The sequence below is a fragment of the Triturus cristatus genome, chromosome 7, assembly GCF_964204655.1.
Source record: "Triturus cristatus chromosome 7, aTriCri1.1, whole genome shotgun sequence".
Classification (NCBI taxonomy): Eukaryota; Metazoa; Chordata; class Amphibia; order Caudata; family Salamandridae; genus Triturus; species Triturus cristatus.
In genome coordinates this window covers 813,218,940-813,236,466 of record NC_140590.1, presented here as the reverse complement: position 1 = coordinate 813,236,466, position 17,527 = coordinate 813,218,940, and the positions used below count along the sequence as shown (strand labels likewise).

General features: G+C 46.3%; 1 protein-coding gene across 2 annotated transcripts in view; it reads right to left on the bottom strand.

The window, feature by feature from the left end:
• ANXA6 (annexin A6) overlaps positions 1–17,527 on the bottom strand; it is a 163,969-nt gene that overhangs the window by 138,160 nt on the left and 8,282 nt on the right. The window lies entirely within an intron of this gene.

The following is a 17,527-nucleotide window of genomic DNA, read 5'->3' as shown; positions in this document are numbered from 1 at the left end:
TGCTGTGTTCCCAGAGAGTAGCAGGATAGCCAGGAAGCAGATAGCCCATGGGTCGATCTTAGGTGACTGAAAGGACCGAAATGAGCCCATTGGAGAGCAGCATCAGTAGAACCAGAGAAATAAGAAGTTGCACAAAGAACAAAGACACAGGCGTAACATAATCTAGGAAAGTGAATGCCTTTCTATTAAATGTGGTAGATGATTAACTACGGGGGGAAATGCAATGCACATCACTCACAATCAAGCCATAAGAAGGACAAATGACTGAGTCCAGGAGGGATTTAGGATTGTCCAGAGGAGCTTCTGTCTCCATCCATACTGGATACATCATAGAGGATGAAACTCTTGCCTACAGCACTTAATCATACAGAAGCCCCAGTGATGGGAGCTAAGTACTCCGGAGGAGGAGACGATAAATTGCAGCACCATTCACCAGCTTCAGATTACAGAGCAGCATGGAGACTACTACCGTCCAAGTGACTTACGGTGCCTCCCAGATCAATAACAATGCTGACATTGGAAGGGGTCAGAGCACACTGCTGACCTCCCAGCACAGTTCGCCCATTAGCATTATGGTAAGTGCAGTTTGCAGTGCACGCTTACTTGGTATTTTGCTGGAGTGCTCCACCAAAGTTGGTGGAGATTAGTGCTGTCATCTCTAGACACATGTGTATCTGGATTTTAACCATCATCAGTAGAGATCAAAAAACGATTTTCTTCTGGGGTTGCTGAGCAGGCTGCCAAAATTCTTACAGGCCTAAGTAACTCTCACAGGCGCACAGGTGCAGCTCCACTAGCTCGTCACCTCAGTGTCTCAAAAAAGCCTTTTTAAACAGGAAGGGGTGGGAGCACACTGCTGATCTCCCAGCACAGTTCGTCTCTTAGCATTATGGTAAATGTAGTTTGCAGTGCGCGCTTACTTGGTATTTTGCTGGAGTGTTCCACCAAAGTTGATGTAAATCACTGTGGGAAGACCTACACAGGGCAAGTAGCCAGAATATAGTAAAGCATTTTGGAAAGTAATTAGGTCTCCGTTTCTTTTATCTGATAATTCTCCTTCCATAGAAATAGCGATAGATGAGGCCCAATGGGTGATTCATTTTACAAGAATCTTTGGCTCTCCAGAGTTGATAGATAGCACAGCCATATTACCATCACCTCTACCTGAATACTCTACGTCTTTCCCTATAGAGTTATCTTTCTCACTTGATGAAGTCTTGGTAGCACTTAATGAAAGCAAAGGTTCTAAGGCCCCTGGACCCGATGGGGTCCCGGTAGACATGTATAAACATAACACAGACCTCTGGGCCCCAATTTTGACTCGTGTTCTTAACGCAACTTCCTCGCAGGGCCTCATTAACAGCTGGACGGAATCCATTATGGTCCCTATCTACAAAAAGGGTAATAGACAGGATCCCTCCTGCTACAGACCAATTTCACTCCTAGATTCACTGGGAAAAGTAGCAGGAAGGATCCTTCTTACGAGGTTGCAAACTTGGGCCACAGACAAGAACATACTGTCTGATCTACAGTTTGGTTTTAGAGAAGGTCTGGGGACAATAGACCAGGGGCTTAACCTTGCCATTTTGCTGGGCAAATATACGAGGGCGAAGAGAGGAAAACTTTACCTAGCGTTTGTTGATCTCTCTTCGGCCTTCGACTGCGTTGCTCATGGTAAACTATGGCATACTTTAAAAGAAATGCAAGTAGACGAACCCCTAATAGACTTCTTGAAAGCTCTCTATAGCAATGCCTCAGCGAGAGTCCGATTCGGCAGAGCGGGAGAATGTACCTCATCATTTAAAGTCCTCAGAGGGGTAAGACAGGGGTGCGTCCTGGCTCCATTCCTTTTTACTCTATATACTAACGGTCTTGAGAAGGCCCTATTGGAAGGAACTCAGGACGTTCCCCAGGTACAACAAATTTTGGCCCCTAGACGCATACCAGCATTACTGTATGCGGACGACGCTGTTATTTTAGCTAGGACGCCCATAGCTCTTCAGAAGGCACTGGAACTGTACAATAAATATATGCAAGACATTGATTTAAAAATTAACATTTCAAAAACTTTTGTGATGAATTGTGGTAAAGGTAGCAAAAAGGGTAAATATATCTATCTAAATGGGAACAAACTGGCTACCACATCTACCTATTCATATCTGGGAATACTTGTAGATGATAAGGGCTCATGGAGCCAAGCAATTACACTAAGAAAACTCCTTTTCATGAGAGCCACCACTGCCCTTGTCAATTTTTCCCAAAAATTAGGAAAAGGACCTCCACTGGAAATGATCAGAATATATAACGCAAAATGTATGAGTGTAGCAACATACGGAGCAGGGATCTGGGGTCATCGGAATGTTTCCGAACTGCAGAAAGTGGAAAATGCATTTTTTAGATATTTACTGGCGGTTCCGGCTTCCACGTCCACCTATGTTTGCCACGCTGAATTGGGAGTCCCCTACATTACGGACATCATAAAAATTCAACCCATAATCTTGTGGCACCGCATTTGGAAGTCAGAAACAAACCACTTTAATCAGTTAGTGCTTCAAGATGTTCTTAAACTGGATTACTGCCTCGACATAAAATGGATCAAGTATGTGAAGGACTTTATGACAGACATTGGTAATCCTGAATATTTTAATAATCCTTTTTCTATGTCAGCTATCGTAAGGAAAGATTTTAAGAAACGTTGTATGAACCACATGGAGAGTCTGAGATTAACGAGTGAAGTTACAAAATTGTCTGTGAGCCATAATTTAATGATATCAACCTCATTTGGCATGCAACCGTATCTACAAAAAACAGACAAAAGATACGACAGATTTGTTCTCACTCGCTTTCGACTGAATGTTTTCCATAGGCTGGTGACTTTCCCAACTGTTAACAATTGGTCAAACGAATTATTACACTGCCCATGTGATTCTGTCTCTGAGCAAACAACTATTCATGTTATTTTATTTTGTAAATTTTATGAAGAATTGAGAAGGAAATGGTTAAAACCAATCTTCAAAATCTGGGGCATTCGTCAATGTCGCCCAGCATTCTTGGTCCTTCAATGTCTAGATAATGACTGCATAAATTATAATGTTACTGCTTTCCTAAAAAATTTGATTAAATGCAGAAATAGTATTGATTTAGGTTCATTGTGAATAGAGAAAATTTTAGAAGAACGGTAGACTTCTGATGGACTTATCCCCCAACGCATCTTAATAACGCAGCAGGGGGCGAATGTTTCTTCTCTCTTGCTCTAAAGCCCAACCTAATTTTATTATTTTAACAAACTGATAGCTGAATTTGGAAATACTGTCTTGAATATCTACTTGTCGTTTTACCTTTATCGTCTACACATTACATTTAAATGTTTATCCAATAAAATGAAATGCTTTCTTACTACACTCATACGCCGTTGTTCTCGCACGCATTTGATCAAATGATGTAATAGCATCGAGTTAGGCTCAAGGTGAATAGAGGGAAAAATAGAGCCATTCAAATGAAGAAACAGTATTCTTCAGATTCCAAACGTTGTTTTGGATTTATCCCCCAATGCATCCTAATAACGCAGTAGGGGGCTTATGTTTCCTCTTTCTTGATCCGAAGTTCCATCTAATTTTATTAATTTAACAAACTGATAGATCAATTTGAAATAATGACTTGTATATTTATTAGCTGCATTACTGTCACCATCGAAATGAGCTTTTTTGATACACGTTCTGTATATATATGTTTTTAAAAATTACCTGTTTTAACTGCTTAAAACGTTATGCTATACTGTACATGCTTTTATGGATTGAAATTAACTTTCCGAATAAAGCTTATTTTGATTGATTTTTTGATTTGATTAGTGCTGTCATCTCTAGACCCGTGTTTCTGGATTGTATCCGTCATCAGTAGAGATCAAAAAACGGTTTTCTTCTGGGGTTGCTGAGCAGGCTGCCAAAATTCTTACAGGTCTCAGTACCGCGCACAGGTGCATCTCCACTAGCCGTTTGACCTGTTCTTTCAGTCATACTCTTACACATACTCACACATTCACAAACACACACACTGTCTCGCACATAAACACACGCTCATCTGCAAGCATTCACACAACATACATTTAAAAGCATATATTACTTACCTCAGCTGACAGGGAGGGTCATGTTCCAGCTAACTGTTCTCCATTTTTTTTATTACACTAATAGTGACAAATATAAGATTGATCACTATTAGTGAAATGAAAAACTGACAGAAAACAAAGAAAGCGGAGCCCGAACCAACGTTCATAAGGACCAGTTGCCCTAGTGTTCCTGGCACTGCTTTGCCACTGCTGAGGCCAGGGGTCGCAAAGGCAGTGCCTGAGGTTGCAAGGGGCAGGCCAGGGATTGCAGCTGTGATCCCTGGCGACCCCTAAATGATGTCCATGCCACCAACTCCATTCTATTCAGCATTCTCGCCCTTTTTCGCCTGGCATGGTCCCGCCCCTCTGAAGACTTGCGTTGTCAGCTGTTAGACAGGCAAAAATAAAATGATAATAAAATGTTTTTATTATCATTTTATTTTTCTACTTTTAGCAGGGGGTCAGCGCCCCTCCCACATTACGCGGGACCCGTCTCTGGATATCTGAACCTTCGGAGCCACTGCTTCGAATCCTCCAAAGAAGGCACTTACATTTGTCGAGTCAGCGCCATTTTGGATGAGTCCTTTATGCAAAGTATTTTTTATTTTCTGAAAACAAAGTCCCAAAGTAGGAGTTTGCTTTTAGAAAGCATCATAGGAAGGACCCTGATGCACAGGGAGGTTTGCTCTGAGCCTGGGAGTCATTGTGTGTTCCCCTACCAAGGACTTCTGAGTAAGACAAGGTGGACTTGATTAGGGAAAATGAGTAACAGTTGCCCAGCCCTAATCAAGGCAGGGTGCGTGCCACCGTGACCTGGTGGTGGCACAGTGGTGGACAGGCTGCCAGGTCAAGGGATTACACCGGGAGAGCACGTCAAGCCTCCGCTGCTGTGAGCCTAATACTTACCCCAACTCTAACTAGAACCAGGACTATGCCAGGGTGGGAGCACTGCGCTATGCGGTGGTGCTGCAACTCAACCAAACTCTAAATGGACCCCTCGGCCCCACATTCACTGTAAATGGCGTTGAAAATGTATAATATTGGTTTTGTTAATATATCTTTATTGGTGTTGATGTTTACGGTATTTCACAGGCAGTGTAGTAAACATTACATTGGGTGCCAAACATGCACAAACAACAAATAACAAATAAACAAAAAGGGAGGCCCTCATACACACCCACACCCACGTAGTCACAGAGGGACAAGTGCAGAACATTTATCTACATAGAACGTAAAATCACAGTTATGGTTACATATGTCAGAATATTGTTAGCAAAAATATCACCTGACGAAAATATTGTTCCCTAAACATAATTTGCAAAACAAGTGTCCAATTTGGTGTTAATTTTCCATTATTACCTTACAAAGGTATTGTCCCATTGGGTGGAGGTTTTCTATTATTAGTTCCAATTGGGCAATTTTTCTCTCAGAAAAGAGTGTGGTTGAGGTATCCTGGTGCTAGACAGCTAAGGACGTCTGTCCCATTTAACAGCGCTGTAGCTATGGGAACACTGTCCCTTCCATCTTCTTATAAAGCAAAGGCAGACTGGACATTGACAACGCCATTGCCTCATCGGAGAGACATCGCACCAGGAACATGTTCAGTGTTCCTGTCTGACCCTCTTTGCAAGAGTTGTAGGGCAGATTTACAAGCCCCTTGCGACACTTTTATGCCACCGTTGCGTCATTTTGTCATGCAGCGGCGGCGTAAACAATGCGCCAGGTTGCGACAGATTTACAACGTGTTGCATCTAGGAAGATGCGTCACGTTGTAAAGCCCTGCGCTACATTATACCTGCGTCAGGTATAATGTATGCGCGGTGGGTGTTCCGACGTAAGAAAGACTCGTAAAAGTGACGCAGTAAAATCTACAAGATTTCACCGCATCACTTCTACGATGCCACTGCGTTAAAACCTTAAGCCTGCTTGAAGCAGGCGTAATGAGTGACGCAGCATAATAGGAATAGGCATTCTGAGGCATTGCTGGAGTTGCGTCGCGCTTGTGACACAACTCTAGCAATGCGTTGCCTTTACGCCAACAGATGCGTCACGCATCTGTCAATCCTTGCGCCACGGTGCGCCGCATTGTAAATGCGATGCATCCATGGTGGCACAAGGGTTTTTTTACGTAACGCAAATTAACTGACTCATCTCTGCTAATATGCAGAGAGATGCGTCAGTTCTTGTAAATCTGTCCCGAATAGAATAACCAGACGTCCGTACGGGACCGTCCGTGGCCAGCGTGGAACTTGAGCTCACTGAAACAGAAACAGTCCTTTCCTCCCCCACCGTGCCTCAATACACCCCTCCCTCTTGCCCCCCCCGTCCTCCCCCACAGCCTCCACTACCTTCCACTGGCCTCCCCACCTCACAGCTCGGACTTCCATTTAAGGCACAGAGGGGATTCTGACACGTTGTGGAAAATTTCCGCGCTGGCAGCTCTCCATGTGAAGCCCGGAGCCGCTCGGGGTTGTATATACTACTCAGAGACACCAGGCACATGTCTGCGGCGCCGGGACCCGGGCTCCTCGGCTCTACAGTGCTCCTCGGTCCCGCCCTTCGGTACCTCTTTCAGCACTAGACCCCCGCACGGCTCTGCCAAGCAGCTCCTTTCTGCCATTGATGTTATAATTGTATTGCACTGCAATTGCATATATATAGTGCCTCATACCGCTGACGAGGCGCTGAATCGCAGTTGTGGACGTGTGGCACGTTGCTCCATGCGAGCGCTGCGGATGGGTGTGTCCGCTACGAGTAGTCTTTTTATGTCCGGCTGCATGAGGCCCAGAGTTCAGCTCTTATTGTATTTTGTCTCTGAACTGATGCATGAATTTGAAATGAGATACAGGACACTTCAGCGTCAAAAGCCAACCTATGGATGGAAATGTGAATGGCGTGTGGTACACGGGCCGTGTTTGTGGTGATGCGCACATACATCAGAGACTGATCAAAAGCGTTCCGGCAAGGGGGTAACTGTGCCTACGTATGTGCGTAGTACAAAGGTGTGAGAAAAAGCATGGATATGCAGCTGGTGCTTATCGCACCGCATAAGGCCAGCTCTGCCAACGCACTTCATCTATCACGTGCCGCCCCCGAGCCCGGGCCTGCTCGAGCATTTACCAGCTCAGACGGCAGCTCACAGAAGGCTAAGGCAGTCTCAGAATGTGTTATTTACTCCGGACCGAGGCATGGCTTAAATTTACGCAAAAAAAGCTTTGTGAATGCGGAGTACAGGGTACAGGGAAGAAGTGAACATCGTAACAGAAGAAATCAAGAAGCAAATACAGAGTAACAAACGGGAGTGCAATCATATGTGGGGAATGCAACATTATTGCTACGTGGGTTAGGGTGATGGATTCAGGCACATGTAGGTCATGGAGAGGGAACTTCAATAACTTTGAGGTAAGAAGGGGTGTATTGATAATGGGGTGCACAGAGGGAGGGAGGAGGGTATATAAGTCAGGGCATTTGTATAGGATCATGGAGGAGAGGTATGTATAGTTTAGGGAACTAAACAGACTACGCCACAAAGCAGACAAGGATCGGAAAAGCCAATAGGCCTGGCACTAGTTTACAACTGCTTGGTTAAGGCTTCCAGCAGTTTGGCTTTGTCAATGCCTGTTGTATTTTGCTAGGATTTTTCAAAATGTTGTTATTGAGGAAGCTGCCAGACCCGTGTCGATTTAAAAACAAGCATTGCCATAGCCAATAGGTCTCGCTTTTGGGACCTTATAAGTATTTAGTTATGCAGCACAATATCCTTGGTGCAACAACATCAACTGTTGCACGGCTAAACACTTATAAGGTCCCAAAGGCGAGACCTATTGGCTATGCCAATGCTTGTTTATATATGCTCCTACGTTTTTTTCTTCCTTTTCACCAGTCATCCCTCCATTCCCTACTCTTTCCTTCCTTCTTCCTTCCATTAACAGAATGCAGAACATTGCAAAGAGTTTCTGCTTTTAAAACATTTGAGCCCACTACAAAGATTCATCAGCCATCAGAGACTGGAGCTCAAACCCCATTTAAGTCATACTGATCTTGTACGCCTGTTAAAAAGTAAAATCAGGGCCAGGCATAATATCTATTTTAGTGTGCACATAAAACAAAGGCATGTTTGTTCTTAAAACTACAGTAAGCCAACGGTAGAGTTTGATATTTTACCTAGTCTAGTCAACAACAATTTGAGAAATCTTCAACTAAAACCATCCCCCGTATGTTTGGAAAGGAAGACTAGATGAAGGGTCGTCTTTCTTCAGCGTCACCATAAACAGTAGCTTCCATTAGGAACCTTATGGCCCAAAACCACCGGAGTAGAGTTTTGTCATTTATTTGCCTCTAGGTTTCTCTAAACGTGCCTCTTTGATAACAGATGTACATATGTTGCACAAAGAGCACTAGCTAGCTATTGGCCCTAAAAAGCACTGAGCACCTGGAGATGCCATAGCACGGAGACAGGAAACGTGAAAAGTGTCCGGAACATAAGGTGTCCACCTTTTAACAGCACAAAATGTTAAAATACACATTCCCAAGACGTACAAGTGAGGGATCTCCCGAGGCTCTTCCCGTTATCTGTCATGCATACATCTAACCCCTGGTGGAAACCGTTCGAGTGCACAGAGTTAACTGTTTTACAAAGATGAAAGGCAGCTCCGGTAGAAATACAAAATTACTTCCGGGTCAGTCACGGATATCTCAGAGAACCGGAGACGCTTGGTGTATACAGTGCAAAAACACACAAGCTACTCTGAATTTTGACAAATTATAAGAACAGAGTTAGCCAAGCTTGAAGGATGCTGGGTTAAGTCGTTTTTCTCTGAAAGAGAGAGAGAAAATGAGCGTGACAGAGTGAGAGAGAAAGGGAGTAACAGAGACAAAGATGGAGGATGAAAAGATGGAGACAAAGAATGAGGAAGAAAGGGAAAGTGTGCGTGTGTGGGGATGGGATACTACTGAGCTGTAACGCAGAGCTGCTGCGGAACACTGCAAGAGCCCTCCGCAGTTGTATATGAATGGTGACTAGCAGTTACCCTTAAACCACCAACCCAACTTTGAACCTTACCTTTCCTTCCTAGGCTGGGCCATAGTCTGTGAGCAATGGTGACTGGCTGAGCCACTGGTCATGGAGCACCACAGTGCCAGAGGCCCAGCCGCCTGGTATTCAGAGGTGGCTCCTGAACTCAACTACCCAGCAGTGGAAGAAAGCCTAGTGGTGGGAGCTGTTATGACCCACATCACTCTTGAGTTCTAAATTATATAGCAGCAAATGTGCGTGACCGCTGCATTCTGGGTAAAGGCAGTTTAGCGTTTTGAGTAATGTTCATTCAAAACTTTGGTATGTCATACCCAAGTGACCAATGGCAGAGGAGCTTTGAGAGTCTGTGAGAGGCTTTGAGAGCCCCAGAGCACTCGTCTGTAGCGCCTATCGACAACAGGGGCACTGCAGCGCGAGCTCACAAACACTCCTGAACAGACCGCGTTGTACACACTGTGCCAGCAAGCAACGCTCTGGCAAAGACTTGTAAGTGCAAATAAGAAGACTGATTTAATTAGGTCAACAGAGACCGGCAAAAAGACAACTTGAAATAATAATGGTCGGCGAGATGACAGAACTAAAAACAATTCGGGGACCTGTAACATTGAATGCGTGGGATATGTTTTTACTTTTGGGTCATATAAAGGAACAAGGGGATCGACACTGGCCGCAGTTAAGGCAGCAAATGAGAATGGGAAGATGGCTTTGTAAATGACATGTCCTATAGACTCCTGCTTGCAGCGAGAAACAAACTCCTAACAGAACGTAGATGCCTAGAAAAAGCAAACAGGTTTCTGAAATCTATCTGGAAAACAAGAGCGCGCGCTGCAAGTTAAACAAGCCGGTAATGTTTGTGTAAACAAAACGTGCGGGCGAGAACGGGAGTTGTGTGCGCGCGCGAAAGTGAAAGAGCTCAGCAACAGAACATTGGAGAGGCGGAGCAAGGCACGCGCTTGTGCGCGTAACAGCAAGCTGGTGGCCGGCTAAAGCCTCTGGGTAGCACTTTCAAAACCCGCTTACTAAATGTCTTGCTTGAGACAGCACATGCGCTGGCTCAGGCGAGACCTAAATAAAGGCTAAAAGCACAAATATTTTGGTCTTAAACTCCAGAGATTGCCTTCGTTTTTACTGACACAGAAGGTAACTACTCATTTGTAGTACAGCCACTTGTCTCTCCACCTCTTTTGCTGCACACACTAACGTTTGCTCCACAAATATGTTTAAGAAACCCGGGGAAAGAGCTCTGTCTGACTTCAGAAGCTAGAACTGGAACATATCATAGGATTTTGGTTATTTAATGACAGGTTCAAATCCCCTCCTCACATCATCCCTGTCTGTTTATTCTCGGAGTTTTGCACCGGATAAACTCGGTAACTGACTGATTTTTTTGCCAGACGTGGATGCGCTGAGCCGATCAGTGGCATTGTCAAAAGTGTACCACCCTCGGCAGTCTGTGAGAGGGGTTCCCTGCCCCCTGCAGTCTGTGAGAGGGGTTCCCCGCCCCCTGCAGTCTGTGTGAGGGGTGCCCTGCCCCCTGCAATCTGTGGGAGGGGTGCCCCACCCACTGCAGTCTGAGGGGGTGCCCTGCCCCCTGCAGTCTGTGGGAGGGGTGCCCCGCCCCCTGCAGTCTGTGGAATGCTTGCTGAGGGCCTGTGACAAATGGGGATACACACCAATGAAAGTGTATCTAGTGTCAGAGAAATTGTTTGCCTCCAAGAAGGCCGTAACCTTTTATGGAGGGCTTAGGTCAATGGTAGTATAATTCGTAAGGACTGACTGACAAGGGCGGGTGGACCACACGGACTCATCAGGATTCCTCTGTTGTTCCCCTGTAATAATATGGCCCAACATGTAGCCACTCCTGTTAACAGAGTTATCTGCATGTTACTGTCCCATTCATCAGTGTGAATAACATTAAGGACGGAATGCTGGAGCTAACCTCGCCTACAGGCAGTTACTCTGGGCAGAGTGCAGTAGTCTTTTTATGTCCGCTTGTGCCACCTGCGGCAGGGACTAGTCAACTGAATATCAAAACCGCCCCTGCCTCAAAATGGACAGATCTGTCAGGACTGAAGCTACGAGTCACCGAGGAGGCCCAGGAAGGCGGATATGTGTCCGTGAGACAAGCAGTGAAAACTATACGACACTCCACACAAGCTGGGCTGCTGTGTGAATATCGTTTGTGCTAGCATTTTGTACATGAGGGCAATATGTTGGGATACCTATAAGAAAAAGCCAAGCAAGGTATGCATTTGTGTTCAAAATGCTCCATAGATGCTGATACAACAAAGATTCTGCACCCTCGTAGGAAAAAGCTAAAAAAGGTAAGCACTCACAAAATGAGATTCACCTGATGGGCATTGAGGGTGTCCTGGCACACACCAGTCTCCTCAAGAATGGATCTCCACCCAAAGGGACGACAAGGGTCCAACTCCTGTAACCTCCCCAGACTCTTAACTGTAGACTCCCATAGGCCATTAAAGATGTATGAGTTCTCTGGAGTCTGGCACACCCTTATTCTCTCTGGATGCCCCAGGGCTGCATGCTGCAAATGGTTAAAAAAATGTGACCACGTCTGGTGGACCGTGCATTAGCAGGACATTGAATGTTTAGATTTTAAGTTCATTTGGCAGCCTCAACCATCAGAGACTGAACTCCTCATACCTGTAGTCCCTTGGGGCACACAATATCTTGATGCAACTGCCGGTTGAAAAGCAAAAACCTGTGAAGATCCCAGTCCATGGGGTAAATGAAAAGTCAACCCAGGCCAGCAAGTTGAATTATAGTGGCTGCCTCTGTCTCCTGGGTAACCGCTACGTCATGTGTGTCAGCATCCACCAGTCTCAGTCCATTGGTCAACATGATGGTGTAATCTGGGATGTGTAGGTTTACTCTGAGAATGCTAATGGCAACAGACCTGAACAAGAGCATTGACATTGTATAAGTTGAATCTCTTCACTCTACCATTCAGAGTGGCTTTTAAAAATCCACAGCTGAAGCTGTAGCACATGGCATGGGTCATTTTGGTGGCTATCATCACAGCCACTGACAGCGGGAAAATAGAATGAAAGAATGTAAAGCAGAAATGAATGACAAAAGGAAGGGCGAAAGAAGAAAAAGAAGGAATTAACGAATGGAAGGAATACAAAAAGAAAGAAAGATGGAACGAAGGGGTGAAGAAAGGACAGGAGGGTGATAAACAGAAAGGCCAAAACAAGGAGAGAAGAAAGGGAAGAAGGGAAGATGCAAAGCAGCAAAAAAAATTAAACAAGAATTTTGTGAGAGACAGAATCCTAAAATGTTATACACATGAAATGAAAAAACAATGGCAGGAAGGAAAACAAGGTAAAAAGAAGGGATGAGGAGAATGGAAAAGAAGGAAATAAAGAAATAGAAAGTAGGACAGAAAGACAGAGAAAAAAGGAAAGAATGAAAGAAGGTAATACTGTTAAATGTGCAGTTTTTCCATTTTCTTTTTAAAATCATGCTGGAAAATGCATCAATTTAAAGCATTGCACTAAGGGAAACAAGTCCCATGGGCTCTTAAATACAAAATGTAGGGATCGCTCTCTTTGGCAGGATGTTTTGTTCCATATGGCTCAAAGTCGGACAGAGGGGATGTTTTATTTTCTTGGCTACTCCCTTGCTAGCTTTTTTCTCATGATGACCAAAACGCGTAGCTATGGTAGCCTCTCTGTCGCTACACAGACGTCTTGGCTGCAGATACCGGGGGCCGGTCGCATCTATCTCCCCGGGCGCAGCTGCACTAACACAACCTGAAGAGCCAGAGCAGCTGAGCGTGGAGAGAGAGAGGAGGCAACACAAGGCCAGGCCGGCACCATGAAATATTCAGCAGGCGCTTTGTGCGGCGGGCTACCTCGGTTTCTCTTTCGTCGTCCCTTAGATTTTACTCCACGCTGAACTTCCAGTGTCAGCAGCTTCACTGTCTCCGGAGGACCTTTCCTGGGCATAAAAAGTGAAATCAGCACAAAATATTATCAGTGCCTTTCACTCCATAACCCCCCCCCGTCCCGGCAAAGAGCCAGTGGGGAATTCACTAACTCAGCACACGCTTCACACACTGACTCCCCAGGACTACCGGTAACTGCTGCCCTGGAGGCTGCCTTAAGGGATTTCATGCCATTTTCTTCTACGTGGGTTCATCGAGAACCCACTGAAGACCCTATTGAGGACCCCACTGATGCCCATGTAGCAACCGAGGTTGCCTATGAGTTGGACTCCATCGGAGTCTAGGGGGCCATTACACCTACCTGTCAGTGGAAGTCCATTGGCATCTACAGGGCAACTGCGCCTGCGTATGAGTGGGACTCCACTGGGGTGCATAGGGTCATAGACGAAGCCTACGAGTTGGAATCCATTGAGGTTTAACGAGTCCAACTACATCAAAACCTACGAAACCTTTAAGCTGGATTATGAATTGGTCTCCATTGAAGGGTGCGGGGCCACTGAGGCACCCGTGAGTGAGATCCCACTGGGGTCTACGGGAGTCCTTTGGAATGATCAGGTCTGCCTTCATGAAAGACTCCACTGCTGCCTGTAGGGCCAGTGAGACTGTCCTTTAGTGAGCAACGAACAACCTGCTGTCTGTGGTGCTGCTGGGGCTCTTGAAGCCGGAGACTCCAGGAGCACTATTTCCTAAACACCCATGAAGCAATTAACGCTGCCACAGGTGACACGTGAGGCTGGGAATGTGTAAGGTCGCCTGCCAATAATCAAGACCCGCCAATAATCAAGACCCGCCAATAATCAAGTCCCGCCAATAATCAAGACCAGCCAATAATCAAGACCCGCCAATAATCCAGACCCGCCAAGTCAATGTAAGTGCCGCACATGAGCAGTTAACTTCAAAAGGGGCTCTCATTGGGGTCACCTAAAATAAGTACTTTCTTCAAAATAATCATCTTCACCACATAGCGCGGCACTCAGGGGTGAACCTGCCCCCTGCGGCGAGAAGGAATGCAACCAACACAGCAAGGCTGCCTGGGATCCCCTGCTCACTCTGGTGAGCACGAACACTCACTGCAGTGCAGGGCGGGCATGGATCACCCGCTTCCCCTGGTGAGCACGAACACTCACTGCAGTGCAAGGTGGGCTGGGATCACCTGCTTCCTCTGGTGAGCACAAGCACTCACTGCAGTGCATGGCGGGTTGATATTACCTCCTCCGGTGAGCATGAACACTCACTGCAGTGCAAGGCAGGCTGGGATCACCCGCTTCCTCTGGTGAGCACAAACACTCACAGCAGTGCATGGCGGGCTGAGATAACCTCCTCTCATGAGCATGAACACTCACTGCAGTGCAAGACAGGCTGAGATTACCTCCTCTGGTGAGCATGAACACTCACTACAGTGCAAGGCAGGCTAAGAATAGTTCCTCTGGTGAGCATGAACACTCACTGCAGTGCAAGACAAACTGAGATTACCTCCTCGGTGAGCATGAACACCCACTGCAGTGCAAGGCAGGCTGAGATTACCTCCTCTGGTGAGCATGAACACTCACTGCAGTGCAAGGCAGGCTAAGAATAGTTCCTCTGGTGAGCATGAACACTCACTGCAGTGCAAGACAAACTGAGATTACCTCCTCTGGTGAGCATGAACACCCACTGCAGTGCAAGGCAGGCTGAGATTACCTCCTCTGGTGAGCATGAACACTCACTGCAGTGCAAGGCAGGCTAAGAATAGTTCCTCTGGTGAGCATGAACACTCACTGCAGTGCAAGACAAACTGAGATTACCTCCTCGGTGAGCATGAACACCCACTGCAGTGCAAGGCAGGCTGAGATTACCTCCTCTGGTGAGCATGAACACTCACTGCAGTGCAAGGCAGGCTAAGAATAGTTCCTCTGGTGAGCATGAACACTCACTGCAGTGCAAGACAAACTGAGATTACCTCCTCTGGTGAGCATGAACAGTCACTGTAGTGCAAGGCAGGCTGAGATTACTTCCTATAGTGAGCATGAACACTCACTGCAGTGCAAGACAGGCTGAGATTACCTCCTCTGGTGAGCATGAACACTCACTGCAGTGCAAGACAGGCTAAGAATAATTCCTCTGGTGAGCATGAACACTCACTGCAGTGCATGGTGGGCTGAGATTACCTCCTCTGGTGAGCATGAACACTCGCTGCATTGCAAGGCAGGCAGAAATGAACTCCTCTGGTGAGCATGAACACTCACTGCAGTGCATGGCATGCTGAGATTACCTCCTCTGGTGAGCATGAACACTCACTGCAGTGCAAGGCGAGCTGAGATTACCTCCTCTGGTGAGCATGAACACTCACTGCAGTGCATGGCGGGCTGAGATAACCTCCTCTGGTGAGCATGAACAGTCACTGCAGTGCAAGGCAGGCTGAGATTATTTCGTATGGTGAGCATGAACACTCACTGCAGTGCAAGACAGGCTGAGATTACCTCCTCTGGTGAGCATGAACACTCACTGCAGTGCAAAACAGGCTAAGAATAGTTCCTCTGGTGAGCATGAACACTCACTGCAGTGCAAGGCAGGCAGAGATTACTGCCTCTGGTGAGCATGAACACTCGCTGCAGTGCAAGGCGGGTTGGGATCACCCGCTTCCTCTGGTGAGCACAAACACTCACTGCAGTGCATGGCGGGCTGAGATTACCTCCTCTGGTGAGCATGAACACCCACTGCAGTGCAAAGCAGGCTGACATTACCTCCTCCGGTGAGCATGAACACCCACTGCAGTGCAAGGCAGGCTGAGATTACTTCCTCGAGCGAGCACAAACACTCACTGCAGTGCATGGCGAGCTGAGATAACCTCCTCTGGTGAGCATGAACACCCACTTTAGTGCAAGGCAGGCTGAGATTACCCCCTCTGGTGACCATCAATACTCGGGGCCCGATTCACAAAGAGCCTTCACTGTTGTGGCAGAGGCTCTGCACTCATGGCACAATCTCCATAGTGCAGTTTTCATTGCGAAGATTCCACCACGAGTGCAGAGACTCTGCCACGAGTGCGAAGGCTCTTTGTGAATCAGGCCCTCGGGTTACTGCATGGCAAACTGGAATCACTGCACCTCTTGTTGTGAGAGTGAACACTTAATTCACCCTATGGATGGTGGGCTGGGATCACCTCAGCTCCAGATGTGTGCACAAACACTTCCTTCACTGCATGGTGGTCTGAGGTCAGCTATGCCCTGGCGTTCATTACCACTTTCTTCACTGCATGGCAAGCTGGGATCACTTAAAGTCCACGTGTGCACAAACACTCACTTCGCTGAATGGCGGGCTGTGATCACCTCCTTCAGTATGTATGAACATCCCCTGCACTGCATGGCCGGAGGCGAGCACCTCCATTGGTGAACATTACCTCTTCCCTTACTCAGTGCTTACACTGTACACCAAAAATAAGTGTAGATGCCCAAATCTTATCTTAAGAGGCCATTGCACACTTCTCTAACTGGCACTGCCCACTTATACCCCTGACTCTGCCCACTTGCCCTAATGGTGTCTCTTAAATATGGGTGTGATTCTAAGTATGAGCTGCCAGTAAACTCAAGTTCATGGAATATTGTGAAAAAAGTCAGAAACGGGCAATATTTGGTACTACCGGCCAGACAGATTTAGGGTGCAGTTGACCACTCACGTCCCGTGTACTGGTGTTACTACACCCGCTGTACTAAGAACAAGCATTTGCAATGCAATAGGTCTCGCATTTACACAAGTTTAAGCTATTGGCATTGTAAATGACAATGCCTTTTATTTATCTTTTAAAAACAAAAACAAAAATAAAAGGCATTGTTATTTACAATGTCAATAGCTCAAACTTGCGGAAATGCGAGACGTATTGCATTGCAAATGCTTGTTAGATTAGTGCGTAGAAATGCTCCCTTTCCGCCTGCGGGTCAAATTAATTAAATAAACAAGCGCGGCCGCTAAAGTGAAAGTGGAACGCGCTGCAAATAAAAAAAAATTGTTCTTACCGACTTATGAAGGAGACCGTGTAACGCCACAAGTAAAAGATCCAGTCCTCATGGGAGGTAACAAATGGCGATAGGGCGGTAACAAGGAGGGACTAACAAACCTCATTATCAATCGGAAGCCAGCATTTACCAAGGACAATGACACCAGCCAATCAAAAATATGGGCGGAGAGAAGGCGAGGCTTCCACGGCATCCTCGACTACTGCATGCCTCGCAGAGCGTGCAGCGCATGCGCGCTGCCTCTAGGCTCGACCTAAAATCACCCCTCGTTCTGTGTGTTAGGGAATCCTACAATGTGACTCCAAGTAATGTACTATGTGTTATCTGTTTGAGGACATTTTGAATTGTTGCTACTGGTGCACAACTTGCAGAAAGCTAATGTTACCTTTATAAAAACAAAATCAGAACTTTAATATAAAAAATTCCTT